General features: G+C 58.1%; 1 long non-coding RNA gene across 1 annotated transcript; it reads right to left on the bottom strand.

Annotated features, from left to right (window-relative positions):
* Positions 1-1400: 1400 nt before the first annotated feature.
* On the bottom strand, positions 1401-24582 carry LOC121109192. Its single transcript, XR_005844375.2, has 3 exons — positions 24535-24582; positions 16271-16389; positions 1401-1744 (listed from the first exon to the last, which is right to left on the bottom strand). It is a non-coding gene; the product is annotated as an uncharacterized LOC121109192 (long non-coding RNA).
* Positions 24583-26296: the final 1714 nt, after the last annotated feature.

Here is a 26296-nt window from a genome sequence, read left to right as displayed (position 1 = left end):
GGCAGCGCCGGGGGGATCCCTCCAGGGGGGGGGGGGGGTCCCCATTTCTCCTTCATCGTCCTGCGGCCGCTGCTGCCTCTTAGCGGGGAGGGGGGGGGGGGGGGACCCCAATATCGACCGCTGCGCGGAGGGGGGGGGGGGGCGAACAGCACAGGGGGTCCGCAGCCCACCCTGGGGGGGATGGGGGGGGGATGGGGGGCTGTCGGGGGGGGATTGGGGTTCGGGGGGGGGTTCGGGTTGAGGGGGGTGTTTGGGGGGCGATTTGGGGGTGTCGGGGGGGGATTGGAGGGTGAGAGGGGAGGATTTGGGGGTGTCAGGGGGGGACTTGGGGGGGGATTTGGGTTTAAGGGGGGGTTTAGGGGGGGGGTTGGGTTTAGGGGGAGATTTGGGGGTGTCGAGGGGGCATTTGGGGTTGGATTATGGGGTGTCAGGGGGGGATGTGGGGGTCGGTTTGGGTTCGGGGGTGGGATTGGGTTTAGGGGGGGATTTGGGGGGCGACTTCGGGGTGCCGGGCGGGGATGTGGGGGCGGGTTCGGGTTTAGGGGGGGATTGGGGTTCGGGGGGGGATTTGGGGGTGTCGAGGGGGCATTTAGGGGGGCATTTGGGGGTGTCAGGTGGGGATTTGGGGGGGTCGGGGGGGGATTTAGGGGTGTCGGGAGGGCATTTAGGGAGGGATTTGAGTCCGGGAGGGTATTTGGGGGTGGGTTCGGGTTTAAGGGGGGATTTGGGGGTGTCGGGGCGTCATTTGGGGGTGTCGGGGGGGGATTTTGGGGTGTCGGGGGGGGATTTTGGAGTGTCAGGGTGTCATTTGGGGGTGTCAGGGGGTCATTTGGGGGGGGATTTGGGTTTAGGGGGGGATTTGGGGGTGTCGGGGGGGGTTTTGGGGGTGTTGGGGGGGATTTTGGGGGGGCATTGGGGTTTAGGGGGGGATTTGGGGGTGTCGGGGGGTCATTTTGGGGTGTCGGGGGGGCATTCGAGGGCAGATTGGGGTTCAGGAGGGGATTTGGGGGTGTCGGGGGGGCATTTGGGGGGGCATTGGGGTTCAGGAGGGGATTTTGGGGTGGATTTGGGGGTGTCGGGCGGGGATTTGGGGGTGTCGGGGGGTCATTGGGGGGGGCATTTGGGGGTGTCGGGGGGGGTTTTGGGGGTGTCGGGGGGGGATTTTGGGGTGTCGGGGCGTCATTTGGGGGTGTCGGGCGGGGATTTGGGGGTGTCGGGGGGTCATTTGGGGGGGCATTTGGGTTTAGGGGGGGATTTGGGGGTGTCGGGGGGGGATTTGGGGGCGTCGGAGGGTCATTTGGGGGGGCATTTGGGGGTGTCGGGGGGTCATTCGAGTGGGGATTGGGGTTCAGGAGGGGATTTGGGGGTGGGTTTGGGGCTGTCGGGGGGGGATTTGGGGGTGTCGGGGCGTCATTTGGGGGTGTCGGGGGGGGATTTGGGGGTGTCGGGGATGGATTTGGGGGTGTCGGGGGGTCATTTGGGGGGGCGGAGCGAAAGACGCGGCGCTGAGCGGGGATGGGTTTGTTGGGGCCGGGATGGGGTTGGGGGGGAAAAGCAGTGCGAAGGCTCAATAGGATCCGGCGGCGGTGGGCGGGGAGGAGAACGCCGAGGCGGGTGAGGTCCGCTTCCGTTATGGTCCGGCAGTCCGAAGCGGTCCGGAAGCGGTGCTGCCGGAAGGTGGCGCTGTACTGATCCAAATGGAGGGCGGCCAACCACGACGAGACCGGAAGTGAAGCGCAGTCCTCTGTGGGGTCGGACATTGCGGGGCGGAAAGGGGGGGGGGGGGATGGGGGGGGGGAGGGGGGAGTGTGGGGCTGTGGGGGGAGAGAGAATGGGGGGGGGATGGGATCGGTGAGGGCGACCCCAATCCCAACCCCAATCCTAATCCCAATCCTAATCCCAATCCCAATCCCAGTCCCAATCCCAATCCCAGTCCCAACCCCAACCCCAATCCTAATCCCAATCCCAATCCCAATCCCAACCTTAATCCCAACCCCAATCCGAATCCCAATCCCAATCCCAACCACAGTCCCAATCCCAATACAATCCTAATCCCAACCCCAATCCCAATCATAATCCGAACCCTAATCCCAATCATAATCCCAATCCCAATCCTAATCCCAATCCTAATCCCAATCCAAATCCCAAACCCAACGACAATCCCAATCCCAATCCCAACTACAATCCTAATCCCAACCCTAATCCCAACCCCAATCCCAATCCCAACTACAATCCTAATCCCAATCCCAATCTTAATCCCAATCCTAATCCTAATCCCAACCCCAACCCCAGCCCCAATCCCAATACAATCCTAATCCCAATCCCAATCCTAATCCCAATCCCAACTCCAGCCCCAATCCCAATCCTAGTACCAATTCCACTACAATCCTAATCCCAATCCTAATCCGAACCCCAACCCCAATCCTAATCCCAAACCTAATCCCAATCCCAATCCCAACCTTAATCCCAATCCCAACCCCAATCCCAATCTTAATCCCAATCCAAATCCCAATCCTAATCCCAATCCCAACCTCAACCCCAATCGCAACCCCAATCCCAATACAATCCTAATCCCAATCCCAATCCCAACTACAATCCTAATCCCAATCCCAATCTTAATCCCAATCCCAACCCCAATCCCAACCCCAACCCCAGTCCCAATCCCAATACAATCCTAATCCCAATCCCAACCCCAATCCCAACCCGAATCCCAACCCCAATCCCAACCCCAACCCCAATCCCAACCACAGTCCCAATCCCAACCCCAACCCTAATCCTAATCCCAATCCCAACCCCAACCTCAACCCCAATCCCAACCCCAAACCCAACCCCAACCCCAATCCTAATCCCAATCCTAATCCAAACCCCAATCCTAATCCCAAACCCAACCCCAATCCCAACCCCAATACAATCCTAATCCCAAACCTAATCCCAATCCTAATCCCAACCCCAACCCCAATTCTAATCCCAATCCTAATCCCAATCCCAACCTCAATCCCAACCCCAATCCCAACCCCAACCCCAATCCCAATCCCAACTCCAATCCCAACCCCAACCCCAATCCCAATCCTAATCCCAATCCCAACCCCAACCCCAATCCCAATCCCAATACAATCCCAACCCCAACCCCAATCCCAATCCTAATCCCAATCCCAACCCCAATCCCAACCCCAACCCCAATCCCAACCCCAACCCCAATCCCAATCCCAACCCCAATCCCAACCCCAACCCCAATCCCAATCCCAATACAATCCCAACCCCAACCCCAATCCCAATCCTAATCCCAATCCCAACCCCAACCCCAACCCCAACCCCAATCCCAATCCCAATACAATCCCAACCCCAACCCCAATCCCAATCCTAATCTCAATCCCAACCCCAGCCCCAATCCCAATCCTAATACCAATTCCACTACAATCCTAATCCCAATCCTAATCCCAACCCCAACCCCAATCCCAACCCCAAACCCCCCAATGATCACCGTCCGTCCCCAAAACACCCCAAATCCCCCAAAGGACCAAAGACCCCAAAAGGATCCCATCCCCCAAGAAACCCCAAACGGCCCTAAAAGACCCCAATCCCCTAAAAGTACCCCAAACCCCAAAAAAGGACCCAACCCCAAAAGAGTCTCCATTTCCTATAAGCCCCCAAAGGACCCCAAATCCTCTTCAGTGGCCCCAAATGGGGGATAATGGGGTCACAATGGGGACAATGGGGGATAATGGGGGCATAATGGGGTCACAATGGGGGCGTAATGGGGTCACAGTGGGGACAATGGGGGCGTAATGGGGTCCAATGGGGTCACAATGGGAGATAATGGGGGGCAATGGGGACAATGGGGTCACAATGGGGTATAATGAGGGCATAATGGGGTCACAATGGGGGATAATGGGGTCACAATGGGGACAGTGGGGGCGTAATGGGGTCACAATGGGGACAATGGGGGACAATAATGGGGTCTCAATGGGGACAATGGGGTCACAATGGGGGATAATGGGGGCATAATGGGGACAATGGGGTCACAATGGGGTCACAATGGGGACAATGGGGGGCAATAATGGGGTCACAATGGGGACAATGGGGTCACAATGGGGTCACAATGGGGACAATGGGGGCGTAATGAGGTCCAATGGGGACACAATGGGAGATAATGGGGGGCAATGGGGACAGTGGGAGACAATGGGGTCACAATGGGGGATAATGGGGGGCAATGGGGGCGTAATGGGGTCACAATGGGGACAATGGGGTCACAATAGGGAATACTGGGGGGCAATGGGGGATAATGGGGCATAATGGGGTCACAATGGGGACAATGGGGTCACAATGGGGTCACAATGCGGACAATGGGGCCAAATAGGGGACAGTGGGGCACAATGGGCGTTAATGGGGGGCAATGGGGGACAATGGGGGCATAATGGGGTCACAATGGGGGATAATGGGGGGCAATGGGGGATAATGGGGGCATAATGGGGTCACAATGGGGACAATGGGGGCATAATGGGGTCACAATGGGGGAAAATGGGGTCACAATGGGGTCACAATGCGGACAATGGGGGATAGTGGGGGCGTAATGGGGTCACAATGGGGGACAATGGGGTCACAATGGGGACAGTGGGGGCGTAATGGGGTCACAATGGGGACAATGGGGTCACAATAGGGGATAATGGGGAGCAATTGAGGATAATGGGGGACAATGGGGACAATGGGGGCATAATGGGGTCACAGTGGGGACAATGGGGGGCAATAATGGGGTCACAATGGGGACAATGGGGGCTAATGGGGTCACAATGGGGACAATGGGGTCACAATGGGGGATAATGGGGGCGTAATGGGGTCACAATGGGGACAATGGGGGCTAATGGGGTCACAATGGGGACAATGGGGTCACAATGGGGTCACAATGGGGGATAATGGGGGACAATGGGGTCACAATGGGGACAATGGGGGCGTAATGAGGTCCAATGGGGACACAATGGGAGATAATGGGGGGCAATGGGGACAGTGGGAGACAATGGGGTCACAATGGGGGATAATGGGGGGCAATGGGGGATAATGGGGTCACAATGGGGACAATGGGGTCACAATGGGGTATAGTGGGGGCATAATGGGGTCACAGTAGGGACAATGGGGTCACAATAGGGACAATGGGGGACAATGGGGTCACAATGGGGACATAATGGGGGGCAATGGGGGATAATGGGGGATAATGGGGTCACAATGGGAACAATGGGGTCACAATGGGGTCACAATGGGGGATAATGGGGGACAATGGGGGATAATGGGGGATAATGGGGTCACAATAGGGACAATGGGGTCACAATGGGGTCACAATGCGGACAATGGGGCCAAATAGGGGACAGTGGGGCACAATGGGCGTTAATGGGGGGCAATGGGGGACAATGGGGGCATAATGGGGTCACAATGGGGGATAACGGGGGGCAATGGGGGATAATGGGGGCATAATGGGGTCACAATGGGGACAATGGGGGACAGTGGGGGCGTAATGGGGTCACAATGCGGACAATGGGGTCACAATGGGGACAGTGGGGGCGTAATGGGGTCACAATGGGGACAATGGGGTCACAATGGGGATAATGGGGGGCAATTGGGGATAATGGGGGACAATGGGGACAATGGGGGCATAATGGGGTCACAGTGGGGACAATGGGGGGCAATAATGGGGTCACAATGGGGACAATGGGGGCGTAATGAGGTCCAATGGGGACACAATGGGAGATAATGGGGGGCAATGGGGACAGTGGGAGACAATGGGGACAATGGGGGATAATGGGGGGCAATGGGGGATAATGGGGTCACAATGGGGACAATGGGGTCACAATGGGGTCACAATGGGGTATAATGGGGGCGTAATGGGGTCACAGTGGGGACAATGGGGTCACAATAGGGACAATGGGGGACAATGGGGTCACAATGGGGACATAATGGGGGGCAATGGGGGATAATGGGGTCGTAATGGGGTCACAATGGGGACAATGGGGTCACAATGGGGTCACAATGGGGGATAATGGGGGACAATGGGGGATAATGGGGCATAATGGGGTCACAATAGGGACAATGGGGTCACAATGGGGTCACAATGCGGACAATGGGGTCACAATGGGGGATAATGGGGGGCAATGGGGGCGTAATGGGATCACAATGGGGGATAATGGGGGATAATGGGGGCGTAATGGGGTCACAATGGGGACAATGGGGTCACAATGGGGGATAATGGGGGCATAATGGGGTCACAATGTGGACAATGGGGTCACAATAGGGGATAATGGGGGGCAATGGGGGCAATGGGGGATAATGGGGTCACAATGGGGGATAATGGGGTCAAAGAGGGGACAATGGGACACAATGGGGACAATGGGGGCATAATGGGGTCACAGTGGGGACAATGGGGGGCAATAATGGGGTCACAATGGGGGACAATGGGGTCACAATAGGGACAATGGGGGACAATGGGGTCACAATAGGGGGTAATGGGGGGCAATGGGGACAATGGGGACATAATGGGGTCACAATGGGGGATAATGGGGGATAATGGGGGCTGTAATGGGGTCACAATGGTGGATAATGGGGGGCAATGGGGGATAATGGGGGCATAATGGGGTCACAATGGGGACAATGGGGTCACAATGGGGGATAATGGGGGCAATGGGGGATAATGGGGTCACAATGGGGACAATGGGGTCACAATGGGGGATAATAGGGGCAATGGGGGATAATGGGGTCACAATGGGGACAATGGGGTCACAATGGGGTCACAATGGGGGTTAATGGGGTCACAATGGGGACAATGGGTTCACAATGGGGGATAATGGGGGCATAATGGGGTCGCAATGGGGACAATGGGGGACCATTGGGTCACAATGGGGGATAATGGGGGGCAATGGGGGATAATGGGGGATAATGGGGTCACAATGAGGATAATGGGTGGCAATGGGGACAATGGGGGCACAATGGGGGATAATGGGGGATAATGGGGTCACAATGGGGTCACAATGGGGGATAACGGGGTCACAATGGGAGATAATGGGGGGCAATGGGGGATAATGGGGGCATAATGGGGTCACAATGGGGACAATGGGGGCGTAATGGGGTCACAATGGGGGACAATGGGGGACAATAGGGGATAATGGGGGGCAATGGGGACAATGGGGGCATAATGGGGTCACAGTGGGGACAATGGGGGGCAATAATGGGGTCACAATGGGGACAATGGGGGCGTAATGAGGTCCAATGGGGACACAATGGGAGATAATGGGGGGCAATGGGGACAGTGGGAGACAATGGGGTCACAATGGGGGACAATGGGGTCACAATGGGGACAGTGGGGGCGTAATGGGGTCACAATGGGGGACAATGGGGTCACAATGGGGGGCAATAGGGGCATAATGGAGACAATGGGGTCACAATGGGGACAATGGGGGACAATGGGGTCACAATGGGGGATAATGGGGGATAATGGGGGACAATGGGGTCACAATGGGGATAATGGGGGGCAATGGGGGACAGTGGGGGATAATGGGGGCACAATGGGGGATAATGGGGGGCAATGGGAGATAATGGGGGCATAATGGGGTCACAGTGGGGTCACAATGGGGACAATGGGGTCACAATGGGGGACAATGGGGTCACAATGGGGACAATGGGGGCAATAATGGGGTCACAATGGGGACAATGGGGTCACAATGGGGGATAATGGGGGATAATGGGGGATAATGGGGGACAATGGGGTCACAATGGGGATAATGGGGGGCAATGGGTGACAGTGGGGGATAATGGGGGCACAATGGGGGATAATGGGGGGCAATGGGGGCGTAATGGGGTCACAATGGGGACAATGGGGTCACAATGGGGTCACAATGGGGAGAATGGAGGCATAATGGGGTCACAATTGGGACAATGGGAGACAATGGGGGATAATGGGGGGCAATGGGGGATAATGGGGGCATAATGGGGTCACAATGGGGACAATGGTGTCACAATGGGGGATAATGGGGGCAGTGGGGGATAATGGGGTCACAATGGGGACAATGGGGTCACAATGGGGTCACAATGGGGGTTAATGGGGTCACAATGGGGACAATGGGTTCACAATGGGGGATAATGGGGGCAATAATGGGGTCACAATGGGGACAATCGGGGCATAATGGGGTCACAATGGGGGCGTAATGGGGTCCAATGGGGTCACAATGGGGGATAATGGGGGATAATGGCGTCACAATGGGGACAGTGGGGTCACAATGGGGGGCAATGGGGGACAATGGGAGATAATGGGGGCATAATGGGGTCACAGTGGGGTCACAATGGGGACAATGGGGTCACAATGGGGGACAATGGGGTCACAATGGGGACAATGGGGGCAATAATGGGGTCACAATGGGGACAATGGGGTCACAATGGGGGACAATGGGGTCACAATGGGGGATAATGGGGGCAATAATGGGGTCACAATGGGGACAATCGGGGCATAATGGGGTCACAATGGGGGCGTAATGGGGTCCAATGGGGTCACAATGGGGGACAATGGGGGATAATGGGGGCAATAATGGGGTCACAATGGGGTCACAATGGGGACAATAGGGATAATGGGGGCATAATGGGGTCACAATGGGGACAATGGGGGCAATAATGGGGTCACAATGGGAACAATGGGGGATAATGGGGGGCAATGGGGGACAATGGGGTCACAGTGGGGACAATGGGGTCACAATGGGGGATAATGGGGGATAATGGGGTCACAATGGGGCCGGCAGAGGGGACAATGGGGACAGAAGGGGGCATTTGGGGACGTCATGGGGTCATATGGGGTCATATGGGGACATATGGGGGTATATGGGGACATATGGGATACGGGGACACAGATATGGGGACATTTGGGGACAGAAGGGGACATATGGGGTCATATGGGGACATATGGGATATGGGGACGTTATGGGGTCATATGGGGGTACATAGAGACATATGGGGTATGGGGACACAGATAGGGAGTCATATGGGGACGTATGGGGACATATGGGGTCATATGGGAACATATGGGGACCTATGGGGACGTATGGGGACGTATGGGGCCATTTGGGGACTTATGGGGCCATTTGGGGCCAGAAGGGGAAGCTGTGGCCGCAGTGCATGATGGGAAGTGCGCTGTCACCTCCGCTGTCACCAACGGCACCCGGTGCCACCCCATAACCTATGGGGTCACCTGTGAGCCACCCTATAACCCTATGGGGCCACCCTGTGAGCCACCCTATAACCCTATGGGGTCACCCTGTGAGCCACCCCACCCCACAACCCTATGGGGTCACCCTCTGAGTCACCCTATAACCTATGGGGTCACCTCCGGTGCCACCCCATAACCCTATGGGGTCACTGTGCTCTGAGCCACCCTATAACCCTATGGGGTCACCCTGTGAGCCACCCCACAACCTTATGGGGTCACCCTGTGAGCCACCCTATAACCCTATGGGGTCACCCTGTGAGCCACCCCACCCCATAACCCTATGGGGCCACCCTGTCAGCCACCCCATAACCCTATGGGGTCAAACTCTGAGCCACCCCATAACCCTATGGGGTCACCTCTGGTGCCACCCCACCCCACAACCTTATGGGGTTACCCTGTTAGCCACCCCATAACCTTATGGGATCACCCTGTGAGCCACCCCACCCCATAACCTATAGGGTCACCCTGTGAGCCACCCCATAACCCTATGGGGTCACCCTGTGAGCCACCCCATAACCTTATGGGTTCACCCTATGAGCCACCCTATAACCTATGGGGTCATCATGTGAGCCACCCCACCCCATAACCCTATGGGGTCACCCTATGAGCCACCCCATAACCCTATGGGGCCACCCTGTGAGCCACCCCATAACCCTATGGGGTCAAACTGTGAGCCACCCCATAACCCTATGGGATCACCCTATGAGCCACCCCATAACCCTATGGGGTCACCCTGTGAGCCACCCCATAACCTTATAGGGTCACCCGGTGCCACCCCATAACCCTATGGGGTCACCCTATGAGCCACCCTATAACCCTATGGGGCCACCCTGTAAGCCACCCCATAACCCTATGGGGTCACCCTGTGAGCCACCCCACAACCCTATGGGGTCACCCTGTGAGCCACCCCATAACCCTATGGGGTCACCCGGTGAGCCACCCTATAACGCTATGGGGTCACCCTGTGAACCACCCCACCCCACAACCCTATGGGGTCACCCTGTGAGCCACCCTATAACCTATAGGGTCACCCTGTGAGCCACCCCACCCCATAACCCTATGGGGTCACCCTGTGAGCCACCCCATAACCCTATGGGGTCACCCTATGAGCCACCCCATAACCCTATGGGGTCACCCTGTGAGCCACCCCATAACCTTATAGGGTCACCCGGTGCCACCCCATAACCCTATGGGGTCACCCTATGAGCCACCCTATAACGCTATGGGGTCACCCTGTGAACCACCCCACCCCACAACCCTATGGGGTCACCCTGTGAGCCACCCTATAACCTATGGGGTCACCTCTGGTGCCACCCCACCCCATAACCCTATGGGGTCATCCTGTGAGCCACCCCACCCCACAACCCCACCCCACAACCCTATGGGGTCACCTCTGGTGCCACCCTATAACCCTATGGGGTCACCCTGTGAGCCACCCTATAACCTTATGGGGTCACCCCGACACAAAGGGACACCAAAGGGACATCGCTATGGGGTCAGGGGGGGGACAGAGTGGGGGATGGGGGATATATGGGATCATATGGGGTCATATGGGGACGTATGGGGTCATATGGGGCCCTATGGGGACATAGGGGGACATATGGGGTCATATGGGGACATAGGGGGACATATGGGGACTTATGGGGACATATGGGGTCATATGGGGACATATGGGGTCATATGGGGTCCTATGGGGACATAGGGGGACATATGGGGTCATATGGGGCCGTATGGGGACATAGGGGGACATATGGGGTCATATGGGGACATGGGGGACATAGGGGGACTTATGGGGACATATGGGGTCATATGGGGCCCTATGGGGACATAGGGGGACATATGGGGACATTATGGGAACGTTATGGGGATGTAATGGGGACATACGGGGACATATGGGATTTGGGGACATATGGGGTCATATGGGGACATACGGGAATATATGGGGTATAGGGACATATGGGGTATGGGGTCATATGGGAACATATGGGGTATGGGGACACAGCTATGGGGTGGAGGGCTATGGGGTCACATAGGGTATGGGGCCATAAAAGATATAGGGCCATGGGGGGAAACACCTATGGGGTGTAGGGATATAGGGCCACAAAAGGTATAGGGCAATGGGGTCACGTAGGGTATGGGATCATGGGGACAGATATAGGGCCATAAAAGGTATAGGGCCATGGGGGCATGGGGGCACAGCTATGGGGTGTAGGGCTATGGGGTCAGTCGGGATATGGGGTCACAAAAGGTATAGGGCCATGGGGGCCACATCTATGGGGCCATGGGGGGCCACAGCTATGGGGTGTAGGGCTATGGGGTCAGGCAGGATATGGGGCCATAAAAGGTATAGGGCCATGGGGTCACATAACTATGGGGCCATGGGGGCAGTCAGGATATAGGGTCCCAAAAGGTATAGGGCCATGGGGTCTTGGGGACACAGCTATGGGGTGTAGGGCTATGGGGTCATGTAGGATATGGGGCCATAAAAGGTATAGGGCCATGGGGGCACACAGCTATGGGGTGGAGGGCTATGGGGCCATAAAAGGTATAGGGCCATGGGGTCACGTAGGGTATGGGGTCATGGGGGGACACAGCTATGGGGTGTAAGGCTATGGGGTCATGTAGGATATGGGGCCACAAGAGATATAGGGCCATGGGGGCCATGTCTATGGGGCCATGGGGGGACACAGCTATGGGGTGTAGGGATATGGGGTCATGTAGGATATGGGGCCACAAAAGGTATAGGGCCATGGGGTCACGTAGGGTATGGGGCCGTGGGGACAGACAGATATAGGGCCACAAAAGTTATAGGGCCATGGGGGGCCACAGCTTTGGGGTGTAGGGCTATGGGGTCAGTCAGGATATGGGGCCATAAAAGGTATAGGGCCATGGGGGGACACAGATATGGGGTGTAGGGCTATGGGGCCACAAAAGGTATAGGGCCATGGGGTCACGTAGGGTATGGGGCCGTGGGGACAGACAGATATAGGGCCATAAAAGGTATAGGGCCATGGGGTCGTGTAGGGTATGGGGTCATGGGGCCACATCTATGGGGTGTAGGGCTATGGGGTCAGGCAGGATAGGGGGCCACAAGAGATATAGGGCCATGGGGTCGTGTAGGGTATGTGGCCATGGGGACACAGCTATGGGGTGTAGGGCTATGGGGTCAGGCAGGATATGGGGTCCCAAAAGGTATAGGGCCATGGGGTCACATAGGGTATGGGGCCGTGGGGACAGACAGATATAGGGCCACAAAAGGTATAGGGCCATGGGGTCACATAACTATGGGGCCATGGGGGCAGTCAGGATATGGGGCCCCAAAATGTATAGGGCCATGGGGTCATGGGGACACAGCTATGGGGTGGAGGGCTATGGGGTCATGTAGGATATGGGGCCACAAGAGATATAGGGCCATGGGGGGACACAGCTATGGGGTGGAGGGCTATGGGGCCACAAAAGGTATAGGGCCATGGGGTCATGTAGGGTATGGGGCCGTGGGGACAGACAGATATAGGGCCATAAAAGGTATAGGGCCATGGGGTCGTGTAGGGTATGGGGTCATGTAGGGTATGGGGCCACAAAAGGTATAGGGCCATGGGGCCATGGGGACACAGCTATGGGGTGTAGGGCTATGGGGTCAGTGAGGATATGGGGTCATAAATGGTATAGGGCCATGGGGTTACATAGGGTATGGGGTCATGGGGACAGACGGATATGGGGTGTAGGGATATGGGGCCATAAAAGGTATAGGGCCATGGGGTCACGTAGGGTATGGGGCCGTGGGGACACAGCTATGGGGTGCAGGGCTATGGGGTCATGTAGGATATGGGGTCACAAAAGGTATAGGGCCATGGGGGGACACAGCTATGGGATGGAGGGATATGGGGCCATAAAAGGTATAGGGCCATGGGGTCACGTAGGGTATGGGGCCGTGGGGACAGACAGATATAGGGCCACAAAAGGTATAGGGCCATGGGGTCGTGTAGGGTATGGGGTCACGGGGACACAGCTATGGGGTGCAGGGATATGGGGTCAGGCAGGATATGGGGCCATAAAAGGTATAGGGCCATGGGGGACACAACTATGGGGCCATGGGGGGACACAGCTATGGGGTGGAGGGCTATGGGGCCATAAAAGGTATAGGGCCATGGGGTCACGTAGGGTATGGGGTCATGGGGACACAGCTATGGGGTGCAGGGATATGGGGTCAGGCAGGATATGGGGTCACAAAAGGTATAGGGCCATGGGGTTACATAGGGTATGGGGTCATGGGGACAGACAGATATAGGGCCACAAAAGGTATAGGGCCATGGGGTTACATAGGGTATGGGGTCATGGGGACAGACAGATATAGGGCCACAAAAGGTATAGGGCCATGGGGTCATGGGGACACAGCTATGGGGTGCAGGGCTATGGGGTCAGTCGGGATATGGGGTCACAAAAGGTATAGGGCCATGGGGGGACACAGCTATGGGCTGTGGGGCTATGGGGTCAGGCAGGATATGGGGCCATAAAAGGTATAGGGCCATGGGGGGACACAGATATGGGGTGGAAGGCTATGGGGCCACAAAAGGTATAGGGCCATGGGGTCACGTAGGGTATGGGGCCGTGGGGACAGACAGATATAGGGCCATAAAAGGTATAGGGCCCTGGGGTCGTGTAGGGTATGGGGTCATGGGGCCACATCTATGGGGTGTAGGGCTATGGGGTCATGTAGGATATGGGGCCACAAGAGATATAGGGCCATGGGGGCCACATCTATGGGGCCGTGGGGACACAGCTATGGGGTGGAGGGCTATGGGGTCATGTAGAATATGGGGTCACAAGAGATATAGGGCCATGGGGGGACACAGCTATGGGGTGGAGGGCTATGGGACCATAAAAGGTATAGGGCCATGGGTTCCTGTAGGGTATGGGGTCATGGGGATACAGCTATGGGGTGTAGGGATATGGGGTCAGTCAGGATATGGGGTCACAAGCGATATAGGGCCATGGGGGGACACAGCTATGGGGTGGAGGGCTATGGTGCCATAAAAGGTATAGGGCCATGGGGTCACGTAGGGTATGGGGCCGTGGGGACAGACAGATATAGGGCCATAAAAGGTATAGGGCCCTGGGGTCGTGTAGGGTATGGGGTCATGGGGACACAGCTATGGGGTGTAGGGATATGGGGTCAGTCAGGATATGGGGCCATAAAAGGTATAGGGCCATGGGGGGACACAGATATGGGGTGGAGGGATATAGGGCCACAAAAGGTATAGGGCCATGGGGTCACGTAGGGTATGGGGCCGTGGGGCCACAGCTATGGGGTGTAGGGCTATGGGGTCAGTGAGGATATAGGGTCATAAATGGTATAGGACCATGGGGTTACGTAGGGTATGGGGTCATGGGGACAGACAGATATAGGGCCATAAAAGGTATAGGGCCATGGGGGGACACAGATATGGGGTGGAGGGATATAGGGCCACAAAAGGTATAGGGCCATGGGGTCATAGGATGTAGGGTATGGGGTCATGTAGGGTATAGGGCCATGGGGACACAGCTATGGGGTGTAGGGCTATGGGGTCAGGCAGGATATGGGGCCACAAAAGGTATAGGGCCATGGGGTCATGTAGGGTATGGGGCCGTGGGGACAGACAGATATAGGGCCACAAAAGTTATAGGGCCATGGGGGGCCACAGCTTTGGGGTGTAGGGCTATGGGGTCATGTAGGATATGGGGCCACAAGAGATATAGGGCCATGGGAGGACACAGCTATGGGGTGGAGGGCTATGGGGCCATAAAAGGTATAGGGCCATGGGGTCACGTAGGGTATGGGGTCATGGGGACAGACAGATATAGGGCCATAAAAGGTATAGGGCCATGGGGTCGTGTAGGGTATGGGGTCATGGGGACACAGCTATGGGGTGTAGGGCTATGGGGTCAGGCAGGATATGGGATCACAAGCGATATAGGGCCATGGGGGGACACAGCTATGGGGTGGAGGGCTATGGGGCCACAAAAGGTATAGGGCCATGGGGTCACGTAGGGTATGGGGTCATGGGGACACAGCTATGGGGTGTAGGGCTATGGGGTCAGTGAGGATATAGGGTCAGAAATGGTATAGGGCCATGGGGTTACATAGGGTATGGGGTCATGGGGACAGACAGATATAGGGCCATAAAAGGTATAGGGCCATGGGGGGACACAGATATGGGGTGGAGGGATATAGGGCCACAAAAGGTATAGGGCCATGGGGTCATAGGATGTAGGGTATGGGGTCATGTAGGGTATAGGGCCATGGGGACACAGCTATGGGGTGTAGGGCTATGGGGTCAGGCAGGATATGGGGCCACAAAAGGTATAGGGCCATGGGGTCACGTAGGGTATGGGGCCGTGGGGACAGACAGATATAGGGCCATAAAAGGTATAGGGCCATGGGTTCCTGTAGGGTATGGGGTCATGGGGACACAGCTATGGGGTGTAGGGCTATGGGGTCAGTGAGGATATGGGGCCACAAAAAGTATAGGGCCATGGGGGGACACAGCTATGGGGTGTAGGGCTATGGGGTCATGTAGGATATGGGGCCACAAGAGATATAGGGCCATGGGGTTACACAGGGTATGGGGTCATGGGGACAGACAGATATAGGGCCACAAAAGGTATAGGGCCATGGGGTCACGTAGGGTATGGGGCCGTGGGGACAGACAGATATAGGGCCACAAAAGGTATAGGGCCATGGGGTCATAGGTTGTAGGGCTATGGGGTCATGTAGGGTATAGGGCCATGGGGACACAGCTATGGGGTGTAGGGCTATGGGGTCAGGCAGGATATGGGGCCACAAAAGGTATAGGGCCATGGGGTCATGTAGGATTTGGGGCCATGGGGACAGACAGATATAGGGCCATAAGAGGTATAGGGCCATGGGGTCACGTAGGGTATGGGGCCGTGGGGACAGACAGATATAGGGCCGCGGGGGGGGGACGCACACACACATCGGATATAGGGCCACGCAGCTATAGGGTCAGCCCGGTCCCACCCCACAGCCCACCCCATTACCTCCTCCCCGACTCCGCGCCGTCCCTAAAAGCAGAAGTGGCCGCTGTGGGGTTTTATGGGGCGGAGGTTTCGTTATAGGGTGGAAAACGCTTTCGCTTTCGGGTTTGGAACCGCGCGGCCTATGGGGGAAATGGGGGAGGGGTTATGGGGTGAGGGGGGGGGGGTATGGGGTGAATGGGGGGGTTATGGGGTGGGGGTTATGGGATATGGGGGGTTATGGGGTATGGGGGGGTTATGGGGTGGGGGGGTTATGGGGTACGGGAGGGTTATGGGATATGGGGGGTTATGGGGTGGGGGGTTATGGGGTATGGGGGGGTTATGGGGTGGGGGGTATGGGGTGAGTGGGGGGGTTATGGGGTGGGGGGTTATGGGGTATGGGGGGTTATGGGGTGGGGGGGTTATGGGGTGAGTGGGGGGGTATGGGGTGGGGGGTTATGGGGTGGGGGGTTATGGGGTGAGTGGGGGGGTATGGGGTACGGGGGGGTTATGGGGTACGGGGGGGCTATGGGGTGAGGGGGGGGGTTATGGGGTACGGGGGCTATGGGGTGGAGGGGATATGGGGTATGGGGTGAATGGGGGGGTTATGGGGTGGGGGGTTATGGGGTGAGGGGGGGGGTATGGGGTACGGGGGGGTTATGGGGTGGGGGGTATGGGGTGGGGGGTTATGGGGTGGGGGGGGGGGTTTGGGGTGAATGGGGGGGTTATGGGGTGGGGGTTATGGGATATGGGGGGGCAGTGGGGTATGGGGGGTTATGGGGTGGGGGGCATTATGGGGTATGGGGGGTTATGGGGTACGGGGGGGTTATGGGGTGAGTGGGGGGGTATGGGGTACGGGGGGGTTATGGGGTGGGGGGTTATGGGATATGGGGGGTTATGGGATATGGGGGGTATGGGGTATGGGGGGTTATGGGATATGGGGGGTTATGGGGTGGGGGGTTATGGGGTATGGGGGGTTATGGGGTGGGGGGTATGGGGTGAGTGGGGGGGTTATGGGGTGGGGGGTTATGGGGTATGGGGGGTTATGGGGTACGGGGGGGTTATGGGGTGGGGGGTTATGGGATATGGGGGGTTATGGGGTGGGGGGTATGGGGTGAGTGGGGGGGTTATGGGGTGGGGGGTTATGGGGTATGGGGGGTTATGGGGTACAGGGGGGTTATGGGGTATAGGGGGTTATGGGGTGGGGGATATGGGGTGAGTGGGGGGGTATGGGGTGAATGGGGGGGTTATGGGGTGGGGGGTATGGGGTATGGGGGGGTTATGGGGTGAGTGGGGGGGCATGGGGTGAATGGGGGGGTTATGGGGTGGGGGGTTATGGGGTGGGGGGGTTATGGGGTACGGGGGGGTTATGGGGTGGGGTTATGGGGTGTGGGGTTATGGGGTGGGGGGTTATGGGGTGGGAGGTTATGGGGTATGGGGGCTATGGGGTGAATGGGGGGGTTATGAGGTACGGGGAGGTTATGGGGTGGGGAGTTATGGGGTGAGTGGGGGGGTATGGGGTACGGAGGGGTTATGGGGTGGGGGGTTATGGGGTGAGTGGGGGGGTATGGGGTGGGGGGTTATGGGGTATGGGGTATGGGGGGGTTATGGGGTGGGGTTATGGGGTGGGGGGTTATGCGGGGGTTATGGGGTGGGGGGTATGGGGTATGGGGGGTTATGGGGTATGGGGGGGCTATGGGGGGGGTTTATGGGATATGGGGAGGGTATGGGGTGGGGGGGTTATGGGGTGAGTGGGGGGGTTATGAGGTATGGGGGGTTATGGGGTACGGGGGGTTATGGGATATGGGGGGTTATGGGGTGGGGGGTATGGGGTGAGTGGGGGGGTATGGGGTGGGGGTTTATGGGGTACGGGAGGGTTATGGGGGGGGTTATGGGATATGGGGGGGGATATGGGGTGGGGGAGTTATGGGGTGAGTGGGGGGGTTATGGGGTACGGGGGGGTTATGGGGTGGGGGGTTATGGGGTGAGTGGGGGGGTATGGGGTGGGGGGTTATGGGGTATGGGGTATGGGGGGGTTATGGGGTGGGGTTATGGGGTGGGGGGTTATGCGGGGGTTATGGGGTGGGGGGTATGGGGTATGGGGGGTTATGGGGTATGGGGGGTTATGGGGTATGGGGGGGCTATGGGGGGGGTTTATGGGATATGGGGGGGGATATGGGGTGGGGGGGTTATGGGGTGAGTGGGGGGGTTATGAGGTATGGGGGGTTATGGGGTATGGGGGGTTATGGGATATGGGGGGTTATGGGGTGGGGGGTATGGGGTGAGTGGGGGGGTATGGGGTGGGGGGTTATGGGGTACGGGGGGGTTATGGGGTGGGGTTATGGGGTGTGGGGTTATGGGGTGGGGGGTTATGGGGTGGGAGGTTATGGGGTATGGGGGCTATGGGGTGAATGGGGGGGTTATGGGGTGGGGGGTATGGGGTGGGGGGTATGGGATATGGGGGGGCAGTGGGGTATGGGGGGTTATGGGGTGGGGGGCATTATGGGGTACGGGGGGGTTATGGGGTGGGGGGTTATGGAGTATGGGGGGTTATGGGGTACGGGGGGGTTATGGGGTGAGTGGGGGGGTATGGGGTGAGTGGGGGGGTTATGGGGTGGGGGGTTATGGGATATGGGGGGTTATGGGGAATGGGGGGGTTATGGGGTGGGGAGTATGGGGTGAGTGGGGGAGGTATGGGGGGTTATGGGGTGGGGGGTTATGGGGTTATGGGGTACGGGAGGGTTATGGGATATGGGGGGTTATGGGGTGGGGGGTTATGGGGTATGGGGGGGTTATGGGGTGGGGGGTTATGGGATATGGGGGGTTATGGGGTGGGGGGTATGGGGTGAATGGGGGGGTTATGGGGTGGGGGGTATGGGATATGGGGGGTTATGGGATATGGGGGGGCAGTGGGGTATGGGGGGTTATGGGGTACGGGGGGGTTATGGGGTGGGGGGTTATGGGGTGAGTGGGGGGTATGGGGTGAATGGGGGGTTATGGGGTGAATGGGGGGGTTATGGGGTACGGGGAGGTTATGGGGTGGGGGGTTATGGGGTGAGTGGGGGGTTATGGGGTGAGTGGGGGGTTATGGGGTGGAGGGGTTATGGGATATGGGGGGTTATGGGGTACGGGAGGGTTATGGGGGGGGTTTATGGGATATGGGGGGGGATATGGGGTGGGGGGGTTATGGGGTGAGTGGGGGGGTATGGGGTGAGTGGGGGCGTTATGGGGTGGGGGGTTATGGGATATGGGGAGTTATGGGGTGGAGGGTATGGGGTGGGAAGTATGGGGTATGGGGGGGTATGGGGTACGGGGGGGTTATGGGGTGGGGGGTATGGGGTATGGGGTATGGGGGGGTTATGGGGTACGGGGGGGTTATGGGGAGGGGGTTATGGGGTGAGTGGGGGAGTATGGGGTGAATGGGGGGGTTATGGGGTATGGGGGGGTTATGGGGGGGTTATGGGGTGGGAGGTTATGGGGTATGGGGGCTATGGGGTGAATGGGGGGCTATGGGGTACGGGGGGGTTATGGGGGGGTTATGGGGTGGGAGGTTATGGGGTATGGGGGCTATGGGGTGAATGGGGGGGTTATGGGGTACGGGGAGGTTATGGGGTGGGGGGTTATGGGGTGGGGGGGTTATGGGGTGAGTGGGGGGTTATGGGGTGAGTGGGGGGTTATGGGGTATGGGGGGGTTATGGGGGGGGTTTATGGGATATGGGGGGGGATATGGGGTGGGGGGGTTATGAGGTGAGTGGGGGGGTATGGGGTGAATGGGGGGGTTATGGGGTACGGGGGGGTTATGGGGTATGGGGGGTTATGGGGTGGGGGGTTATGGGGTGAGTGGGGGAGGTATGGGGGGTTATGGGGTGGGGGGTTATGGGGTGAGTGGGGGGGTATGGGGTGAATGGGGGGTTATGGGGTATGGGGGGGATATGGGGTGGGGGTTATGGGGTGGTGGGGGGTTATGGGGTATGGGGGGGTTATGGGGTATGGGGAGGTTATGGGGTGTGGGGGTGTTATGGGGTGAATGGGGGGGTTATGGGGTGGGGGGTTATGGGATATGGGGGAATTATGGGGTATGGGGGGTTATGGGGTGGGGGTTATGGGGTAACGGGGGGGTTTGGGGTGGGGGGCTGTGGGGTATGGGGGGGTTATGGGGTGTTTGGGGGGTTATGGGGCGGGGGTTATGGGGGGGTTATGGGGCGGGAGGTTATGAGGTATGGGGGCTATGGGGTGAATGGGGGGGTTATGGGGTATGAGGGGGTTATGGGGTGGGGGGGATATGGGGTATGGGGGGGGTTATGGGGTGAATGGGGGTAAGGGTTATGGGGTGGAGGGGTTATGGGGTTATGGGGTGGGCAGATTATGGGGTATGGGGAGTTATGGGGTGGGGAGGTATGGGGTGAATGGGGGGGTTATGGGGTGGGGGGTTATGGGGTATGGGGGTAATGGGGTATGAGGGGGTTATGGGTGCTATGGGGTGGCTATAGGGCAGCTATAGGGCAGCTATGGGGCTGCAGTACCCCTCACAAACCCACATCTATGGGGCTCAACGACCCCAAACCCCACATCTATGGGGCTCAATGACCCCCAAAGCCCCTCCAGACCCCAAACCCCACATCTATGGGACTCAACGACCTCAAACCCCACATCTATGGGGCACACCGACACCAAACCCCACATCTATGGGGCTCCATGACCCCAAACCCCACATCTATGGGGCTCAACGAGCCCAAACCCCCAAATCTATGGGTCTCAATGACCCCAAAGCCCCTCCAGACCCCAAACCCCACATCTATGGGGCCCAACGACCCCAAACCCACATCTATGGGGCTCAACGACCCCAAAGCCCCTCCAGACCCCAAACCCCACATCTATGGGGCACACCGACCCCAAACCCACATCTATGGGGCTCAATGACCCAAAACCCCACATTTATGGGGCACACCGACCCCAAACCCACATCTATGGGGCTCAACGACCCCAAACCCCACACCTATGGGGCCCAACGACCCGAAAGTCCCTCCAGACCCTAAATCGCACATCTGTGGGGCTCAACGACCCCAAACCCACATCTATGGGGCTCAGTGACCCCAAACCCCACATCTATGGGGCTCCACGACCCCAAACCCCCCTCCAGTCCCCAATCCCCACATCTGTGGGGCTCAACAACCCCAAACCCCACATCTATGGGGCCCAACGACCCCAAACCCCAAACCTATGGGTCTGACCGACCCCAAAGCCCACATCTATGGGGCTCAACGACCCCAAAGCCCCTCCAGACCCCAAACCCCACATCTATGGGGCTCAAAGACCCCAAACCCCACATCTATGGGGCTCAAAAACCCCAAAGCCCACATCTATGGGGCTCAACGACCCCAAAGCCCCTCCAGACCCCAAACCCCACATCTATGGGGATCAATGACCCCAAATCCCAGATCTATGGGGCTCAATGACCCCCAAAGCCCCTCCAGACCCCAAACCCACATCTATGGGGCACATCGACCCCAAACCCCACATCTATGGGGCTCAATGACCCCAAAGCCCCTCCAGACCCTAAACCCCACATCTATGGGGCTCAACGACCCCAAACCCCACATCTATTGGGCTCCACGACCCCAAAGCCCACATCTATGGGGCTCAACGACCCCAAAGCCCCTCCAGACCCCAAACCCCACATCTGTGGGGCACAACGACCCCATGCCCGAAATCTATGGGGCACACCGACCCCAAACCCACATCTATGGGGCTGACCGACCCCATACCCCACATCTATGGGGCTCAACGTCCCCAAACCCCACATCTATGGGGCTCAACGACCCCATGCCCGAAATCTATGGGGCTCAATGACCCCAAAGCCCCTCCAGACCCCAAACCCCACATCTATGGGGCTCAATGACCCCAAACCCCACATCTATGGGCCTCAATGACCCCAAACCCCCCGCAGACCCCAAACCCCACATCTATGGGGCTCAACGACCCCAAACCCACATCTATGGGGCTCAATGACCCCAAACCCACATCTATGGGGCACACCGACCCCAAACCCCACATCTATGGGGCTCAACGACCCCAAACCCAAACCTATGGGGCTCAATGACCCCAAAGCCCCTCCAGACCCCAAACCCCACATCTGTGGGGCTCAACGACCCCATGCCCGAAATCTATGGGGCACACTGACCCCAAACCCACATCTATGGGGCTGACCGACCCCATACCCCACATCTATGGGGCTCAACGTCCCTAAACCCCACATCTGTGGGGCTCAACGACCCCAAACCCCACATCTATGGGTCTTAATGACCCCAACCCCCCCGCAGACCCCAAACCCCACATCTATGGGGCTCAGTGACCCCAAACCCCACATCTATGGGGCTCAATGACCCCAAAGCCCCTCCAGACCCCAAACACACATCTATGGGGCTCAACGACCCCAAACCCCACATTTATGGGGCACACCGACACCAAACCCCACATCTATGGGGCTCAATGACCCCAAATCCCAGATCTATGGGTCTTAATGTCCCCAACCCCCCCGCAGACCCCAAACCCCACATCTATGGGGCTGACCGACCCCAAACCCCACATCTATGGGGCTCAGTGATCCCAAACCCCACATCTACGGGGCTCAACGACTCCATACCTGAAATCTATGGGGTACATCGACCCCAAACCCCACATCTATGGGGCTCAATGACCCCCAAAGCCCCCCCAGACCCCAAACCCCACATCTATGGGGCACATCGACCCCAAACCCCACATCTATGGGGCTCAATGACCCCCAAAGCCCCTACAGACCCCAAACCCCACAATTATGGGGCTCAACGACCCCAAACCCCACATCTATGGGGCTCAGTGACCCCAAACCCCACATCTATGGGGCTCAACGACTCCAAACCCCCCTCCAGACCCCAAAGCCCACATCTATGGGGCTCAATGACCCCAAACCCCACATCTATGGGGCACACCGACCCCAAACCCACATCAATGGGGCTCAGTGACCCCAAACCCCACATCTATGGGGCTCAGTGATCCCAAACCCCACATCTATGGGGCTCAGTGACCCCAAACCCCACATCTATGGAGCTCAACGACTCCAAACCCCCCTCCAGACCCCAAAGCCCACATCTATGGGGCTCAATGACCCCAAACCCCACATCTATGGGGCACACCGACCCCAAACCCACATCAATGGGGCTCAGTGACCCCAAACCCCACATCTATGGGGCTCAGTGATCCCAAACCCCACATCTATGGGGCTCAATGACCCCAAACCCCACATCTATGGGCCTCAATGACCCCAAACCCCACATCTATGGGGCTCAGTGATCCCAAACGCCACATCTATGGGGCTCAACGACTCCATACCTGAAATCTATGGGGTACATCGACCCCAAACCCCACATCTATGGGGCTCAATGACCCCCAAAGCCCCTCCAGACCCCAAACCCCACATCTATGGGGCACATCGACCCCAAACCCCACATCTATGGGGCTCAACAACTCCATACCCGAAATCTATGGGGTACATCGACCCCAAACCCCACATCTATGGGGCTCAACGACCCCAAACCCCACATCTATGGGGCTCAGTGACCCCAAACCCCACATCTATGGGGCTCAACGACCCCAAAGCCCCTCCAGACCCCAAACCCCCAAATCTATGGGGCTCAACGACCCCAAACCCGAAATCCATGGGGCTCAGTGACCCCAAACCCCACATCTATGGGGCTCAACGACCCCAAAGCCCCTCCAGAACCCAACCACCACATCTATGGGGCTCACTGACCCCAAACCCCACATCTATGGGGCCCAACGACCCCAAACCCCAAACCTATGGGTCTGACCTACCCCAAACCCCACATCTATGGGGCTCAATGACCCCAAACCCCACATCTATGGGGCACATCGACCCCAAACCCCACATCTATGGGGCTCAATGACCCCAAACCCACATCTATGGGGCTCAATGACCCCAAACCCCACATCTATGGGGCACATCGACCCCAAAGCCCACATCTATGGGGCTCAATGACCCCAAAGCCCCTCCAGACCCCAAACCCCACATCTATGGGGCGCACCCACCCCAAACCCCATAGATTTGGGATCGCCGCCGCCATTCCCCTCCCCCCCCCCGCAGCCCTCCCGGTCCGATTCCCATTGGGGGAGTGGGGGGGGTTGGACTCGACCCCATAGCGGCCCCCATATCCCTATAGGGCGCTATGGGGCGCTGTGGGGCGCTATGGGGCGGTGGGGACCCCATAGGGTTGTATGGGGGGGGCACAGACCTTCAGCGCCGGCGCGGAAGAGGAGGAGGAGGAGCCCAAAGCGCCCCCCCCACCTCCTGATTGGTTGGTTGGAGAAGAATTGCGCCCACCCCACGTTCTGATTGGTTGGCTGGGGAAGGGAGGGCCCCCACCCCACCTCCTGATTGGTTGGTTGGGGAAGGAAGGGCGCCCACCCACGTCCTGATTGGTTGGTTGGGGAAGAGAGGGCGGTGCTTGGCGCAGCGCCACCTGGCGGTCATTGGGGGTATTGCAGCGCGGTGTGGGGTCCGTTATGGGGTCGGTTATGGGGTCGGTTATGGGGTCAGTAATGGGGTGGGCTATGGGGTGAGTTATGGGGTGGGTTATGGGGTCCCTTATGTGGTCTGTTTTGGGGTCCATTATGGGGTCTGTTATGGGGTCGGTTATGGGGTCGACTATAGGGAGGGCTATGGGGTCCGTTATGGGGTAGGTTATGGGGTCCATTATGGGGTGGGCTATGGGGTCAGTTATGGGGTTGACTATGCGGAGGGCTATGGGGTACGTTATGGGGTCGGTTATGGGGTCCGTTATGGGGACGGTTATGGGGTGGGTTATGGGGTCGGTTATGGGGTTGGTTATGGGGTCGGTTATGGGGTGGGGATGGGGTCGGTTATGGGGTAGGTTATGGGGTCGGTTATGGGGTCGGCTATAGGGAGGGCTATGGGGTCGGTTATGGGGTCTGTTATGGGGTCGGTTATGGGGTTGACTATAGGGAGGGCTATGGGGTCTGCTATGGGGTCCGTTATGGGGTGGGCTATGGGGTTGGTTATGGGATCAGTAATGGGGTGGACTATGGGGTCGGTTATGGGGTGGGCTATGGGATTGGTTATGGGGTCGGTTATGGGGTCGGTTATGGGGTGGGTTATGGGGTGCGCTATGGGGTGGGCTATGGGGTCAGTTACACGGTCGGTTATGGGGTGGGTTCTGGTGTTGGTTCTGGGGTTGGCTATGGGGTCAGTTATGGGGTCAGTTACGGGGTCAGTTATGGGGTTGGTTATGGGGTGGGTTATGGGGTGGGTTATGGGGTCCATTACGGGGTCGGTTATGGGGTCTGTTATGGGGTCGGTTATGGGGTTGACTATAGGGAGGGCTATGGGGTCCGTTATGGGGTCAGTAATGGGGTGGGCTATGGGGTTGGTTAAGGGGTGGGCTATGTGGTGGGTTATGGGGTCCGTTATGGGGTCAGTTATAGGGTTGGTTATGGGGTGGGCTATGTGATGGGCTATGGGGTCAGTTATGGGGTCGGTTATGGGGTCCATTATGGAATGGGCTATGGGGTCAGTTATGGGGTCGGTTATGGGGTCCATTATGGGGTCGGTTATGGGGTCTGTTATGGGGTCGGTTATGGGGTTGACTATAGGGAGGGCTATGGGGTACGTTATGGGGTCGGTTATGGGGTTGGTTATGGGGTCAGTTATGGGGTCCATTATGGGGTTGGTTATGGGGTCGGTTATGGGGTCCATTATGGGGTGGGCTATGGGGTCGGATATGGGGTCTGTTATGGGGTCGGTTATGGGGTTGACTATAGGGAGGCCTATGGGGTCCGTTATGGGGTCCGTTATGGGGTGGGCTATGGGGTGGTTATGGGATCAGTAATGGGGTGGGCTATGGGGTCGGTTATGGGGTGGGCTATGGGATTGGTTATGGGGTCGGTTATGGGGTCGGTTATGGGGTGCGCTATGGGGTGGGCTATGGGGTCAGTTACGCGGTCGGTTATGGGGTGGGTTCTGGTGTTGGTTCTGGG

Source organism: Gallus gallus, chromosome 1 (assembly GCF_016699485.2).
Source record: "Gallus gallus isolate bGalGal1 chromosome 1, bGalGal1.mat.broiler.GRCg7b, whole genome shotgun sequence".
Classification (NCBI taxonomy): Eukaryota; Metazoa; Chordata; class Aves; order Galliformes; family Phasianidae; genus Gallus; species Gallus gallus.
This window is presented reverse-complemented; position numbering and strand designations above follow the sequence as displayed.